Raw genomic sequence first — 5,659 nt, 5'->3', positions numbered from 1 at the left:
ATGGTGCAGCAGTATATAATGGCCAATATTTCCACTCATATTGTCAAGCCCAACTCTATAAAATATTTGCCATATTATTCATGTGCTTGAAAATATGTTTGCATACTTGGAAAGCCTCGAAAAATCGTTAAAAAAGTTGGTAGTGAACCCAGTGGTACAACTAAGCTAAATTAAGCCTCGAACTAGTTCAAATAGAGATTTTAAGATGAAATTGAGAATTAAAAAACCCCAGAATGACTTAATATGGTGATCCGGAGTTCGAGGATTGATTTGGAGTCAAATTGAAATTTTCATGACGTAGGGGCAAAATTGTCATTTTGCCACCCAAAGGCAAAATTGGAATTTTGCACCACCATGACACTTGTCCAGCCCATGAACTTCATCCATCATCATTTTGGTCCATGGATAATTTTGTGGCGGTGAGAGAATGCTTAATTATTAAGTTTTATGCATGGACCAATGGGATGGTGACAAGTGGCAAGTTTTCATTTGATTATAATTTACATTAAAAATCAGCACATGACTCACCCATTTCACTCCCATATGTTCGGCCTCACCAAGGAAAAGAGGAAAGAAAGAAAGAACAAACCCTAGTGAGCAAAAATTCAAGGAAAAATTGGTGGATTTCAAGGAATCAAGTGACAAAAGGTAAAATTTCTTGATTTTAGCTTGTGATCTACCTTTCCTATGCATTCTTTTTCATTTTCCATGGTTGAGAATCAAGTTTGTATGAAGATACTTTTGCTGACCGGACATGGGGGGAGGGGTTTTGATCTTGGATTTAACTAGATAACATGTTATTATAGTGTTTTTAGTTGGCTGGTGATGTGTAGTATGAAAAGCAAACAAGAAAAATTCATGTTCTTCCATCACCCTCATTGGCCGAATCTTCCTTATAGTATGTTGATGGTGGATTTGATTTTATTTCAAGTGATTTGGTTAGGAATTAATGATTTATGGTGTAAAAATCAAGCATGAAAAACTATAGTGTTTATGCACCCACCATGGCTGAATTTTTCAAGAGAAAATGTTGAGGATGATTTTGCTTTAATTCATGTTATCTAGCTTATATTTGATGATTTGAAGTATTGAAAGTGAAATGAATTTATTTGGAGTTGAATTGGATATTTTGGTCAATTAACCTGTGTATAGTGTGAATTAGGTCAATACCATTTCAACCCCATACACAAATGAACCTATGTAGAACACCGTATTTAGATAATAATCCGAACATTTCACATCCCATTTCATGCATTCATGTAGAGCCTAAATTAGTTTTATAACGATTTAGCATAAATATAGTAAATTGCTTGTTGTGCATTATGTCTAGGTGGTGAAACTTCCGAAAAGGGTAAGGAGATTGTACCCGAAGATCGAGATTAGGAGTACCTCGACTCCCGATATTGTGAGTAACCTTATTATCGTCTTAATTATCTAAAGTAAATTTTATTCATTTTTGTGATTTTATAAAAAAATGAGTTTAAATGGTAAATCTTTATGTTTTATAAGCAAAATGTGATTAAACGAAATGATTTTATAAAATTGTCTTGAAATTGAATGATGGCTTGGAAAATGGAGTAATTGGAGACTATTTGTTGTGTTATAAATCATGGTTTGAATTGAATGGCTTATGATAATGTGGGTATGTCACGACCCGAAACTCTCATCGAGATCCAGAACTCCCCATTGGGCCCGTGACAATCGCCGCGAAGCCTCGACAGACATTCTTCACCCTGAATGCCGATCGAAACCTCGCAAGGCTCTCGTATCAACTTTCGCACTTCCCCGATGAGCAATAGTTATCAAATATCGTAATTCGAAGGATTGCGAGTCATTTTCAAATCAGAACATAACATATTGTTTTCTGGCTCACATGGGCATTTTCGTCATTTTTCGTCGAAAATCTCAAAACTTGCTAAAAATGTAGTAAGTAAGCAGAAAATATATATTTAATGATTTAAAAATAAATTAAGTATCTAAAACGTTCATTTGAAGTGAAAATTTGACCATTTGAATATAATAAAAATATTCAATAAAATAAACTATTTTCTTGTAAAATAATTTTTATAAAGCTATCGGTAAATAATTCTTATAGCGTAAAAATTAATTATATTCATATATACCATAAAGCAAATAACCAAAGCATAAAATTACTTTGACAGTGACATGTAGGCCCACATCTAACCAAAATGCATCGAAAACTGAAAACCTACAGCTTTTGCTTATTCAAGTCCAAATGAAGGTCCTTGTCAAAGTCAGCTAACTATGGAATTCCCCAAGCCTGAAATGTGAGGAAATGAGGGTGGTGAGATTATAAAATCTCAGTGAGTAAACAGACACCATTTAAACTATCTAAAGGCGAGTAAATGGAGACGAATTAAAATAAGTTATCATATTGTAATTTCATTACATTTCAACTCATTTCAACCAAATAAACAACTAGGCTTATGATTTCCTGAAAAGCTTGGCTCGTGCCAAAAATCATTCTCATATTCAGTTATTAGGGATACCTTGATCGAGGGTTATCCCAACCGAGTCTGTCAAGGCTGTTAAATGTCTTTACATCCGAAATTTTAGCCATGCCTTGGCGTTGGCTGAGTCTCACTCTTACGCAGTGGTCCACATGAAATGCACTCAAATCTTTACCTCAGGAGATACTTCATCCAACATCTCCCCTCGGAGGTAAATATATAATTAGATTACCGTGCCCCTCTCATAGGCAGTCCACGAAAACCCCCACCACTGTAGTGATTATGGATTATTTTATCTACCACTTGATTTATAAAATCTTTTTCTGCATGACATGGCAATTTATCGCAACCTAGCCTCTCAAGGCTGAATACACTGTACAAATAATTCTAACACCAAAATCAGTTTAGCCATTCATGCTCATTTATTGTCATAAGCCATTCAATTTAAAACCATAAATTTACAACACAAGCAAGAAGTCTCCAATTATTCTATTTTCAAAACCAGTATTCAATTTTCTAAAAAATTTATAAAATCACAATTTCTCCTAAAACATAGCAATTTACCATTTTAACCCATTTTCTATAAAATCACACAATTGTATAAAACTACTCTAGATAATTAAGACGATAATAAGTTTATTCACAGTTTTAGGAGTCGATGTACTCCTAATCCCAGTCTCCAAGCACAATCTCTATACTTTTACCAGTGTAATTTACTCACCACCTATCCACAATGTACAATACATAATTCACCACATCAATACTTGACCATTATAAAATCAATTCAGGCTCGGTGTATATGCATGATATGATATGCAACTTATTCGACTATAGCTTAAATGCGGTACTGACCTAATTCGACCTATTACCCGATTAAATGACAATTGTGTCCGATTTGGCTCCAAATTGCTCCATTTCATTTCTAATATTTCAATTCACTAAATACAATTTCAATAATCTAAAATTCAGCCTAACAACCCTCACAATTCTTCTTGAAAATTTCGACCATTATGGTGCACTATCACTAAAAATTTTTCCATTCTATTTTCTCACCATAAATCATCATTTCATCAATTTTTCAACCAATTCACTTGATCACAAAATCAATTCATTACTTCTACACTTCACATAGGGTTCGGCCATTGAAGGTTCATGGGGAAAATGGATTATTTTCTTGTTGTTTTGTTTCTAAATATTCTTAACTAACTAAAAACACTAACATAACTTAGAATGAAATCAATCTAACATCATTCTCTCTCCATACCCATTCCAACCAGCCATGAATTCATCATGAAAACATGTAATTTAACCATGAAAAATGAGGAGAAATGCATGGGAAAGATATATCACAAGTCAAAATCAAGAAATTTTACCTTTTGTCACTTGTTTCCTTGAATTTTTACCAATTTTCCCTTGAATTTCTCCACCTAGGGTTTGTTCTTCCTTGGTTTCTCTTCTCTTCTGGTTTGGCTGACCACTATGGGAGAAATGAGCTTATTTTTATGCCTTTTTATAACGAAACAATAAAATAATAAAAGTATGACACATGGTATTTTCTTATTGGTTCAAATTTTAAATATTTGACTTTTAATTCTTTAATTCTTCACCACACATTTCTCATGTTTATCCATTTCCATGATGAATAAAATCCCTTGGTCTTGACAAGTGCCGGGGGTGAAAATTTATCGATTTGCCCTCGGGGTGACAAAATTATCATTTCGCCCTTATACTCCAAATTATACCGGAATTAAAATTTTTCACTTCTAAACCTCAAATCATACACCAGTACTCAAATCATACTCCAATAAGTCAAATGGGGCCAAAAAATCTTTTCTAAAATTCTCATTTTGTCCTCAGGTGGCAAATGACCATTTTGCCCTTGGATAGTGAAAATTTCAATTTGACTCCAAATTGATCCCCGAACTCCCAATCACCATTTTGAGTCATCCTTGGACTGTGAAACTCTTAATTTCACCTTAAAATCCCTATTTTAATTAGTTCGAGGTATAAATCGACTTACTTATACTTCTAAGCACAATACCGACTTTTAAATATTCTTCCAAGGCTGTTCAAATATACAATCACTCTATCAGTCTCATGCGTAACATGGTAGATAATTTAGGGCTAGGCTTGACAAGGCATGAGTGGCTGGATTGGTAATTGTGCTAAACATATATGAACTGTTGTTTGCCTTGACATGCTGTGTTGTAAAATAATGCCACGTCATACTGTTGGAATTTTATTGATTTGGTGGAATATCGATTAGCTTACTGCAGTGGGCGGGTTTCCATGGACCAGCCTATTAGAGGGGCATGATAAACCCCGTTATATTTACCTTAGTACGAGAGGCGCAGAGGGTATCTCCTAAGGTAAAGCTTTAGAGTTCACTACACGCTAAACCACCGCGTGATGGTGAACTCAGCCAACGCTAAGGAACGGCTATGCTTTTAAACGTAAAAATGTGTTTTATGCGTATATGAACTTTTCTTTAACAGCCTTGGCAGACTCGGTTGGATGCCTTGACTAAGGTATCCCCGAGAATGAGTTTTGGCATGAGCTAAATTTTTAAGAAATTCATAAGCCATGTTGATTATTTGAATGAAATGAATTTATTTTGTTTAGTTGAAATGAGTTTGAAATGTTATGAATCATAGTACGATGAACTCTTTTAAGTTGTCTCCATTTACTCGGCTTTAGATATTTTAGATTATGTTTGTTTACTCACTGAGTTTATATAAACTCACCACCTTCCTTTCCACCAATTTCAGGCTCAGGTTAGTTTGTAGATAACTGATTTCGTCGAGGGCTACAGTTGGATTTGCATCCTTAAAAATCGTAAGTTCGTAGCCTTCATTACTTTTGGTCATTCGAGGGCCCACACGTCATTGTAAATTAAATTATATACTCTAGTTATTTGTGTTATTGTATGTATGAATTTATTTTGCTTTTACGCTAAAAAAATTATTTACGGATATCTCTAAAAATATTATTTTATAAAAAAATAAAATATTTTATTTAATATTTTTATTTTATTCTAATAGTTATCATTTCACTTTAATGAATGTTTTAGACATCTAAACTTATTTTTACTTATGAAATATGTATCTTTCACTCATATACTACATTTTTAGATAGTTTCAAAATTTTTAGAGAAAAATTGACCAAAATAACCCCTCGTGAGACGAAAA

The 5,659-nt window shown here is 33.6% G+C and overlaps 1 long non-coding RNA gene across 1 annotated transcript; it reads left to right on the top strand.

Annotated features, from left to right (window-relative positions):
* On the top strand, positions 545 to 1,736 carry LOC108663486. The gene is made up of 3 exons (XR_001929561.1): positions 545 to 648; positions 1,331 to 1,405; positions 1,678 to 1,736. It is a non-coding gene; the product is annotated as an uncharacterized LOC108663486 (long non-coding RNA).

The sequence above is a fragment of the Theobroma cacao genome, chromosome 9 (genome assembly GCF_000208745.1).
Source record: "Theobroma cacao cultivar B97-61/B2 chromosome 9, Criollo_cocoa_genome_V2, whole genome shotgun sequence".
Classification (NCBI taxonomy): Eukaryota; Viridiplantae; Streptophyta; class Magnoliopsida; order Malvales; family Malvaceae; genus Theobroma; species Theobroma cacao.
This window is presented reverse-complemented; position numbering and strand designations above follow the sequence as displayed.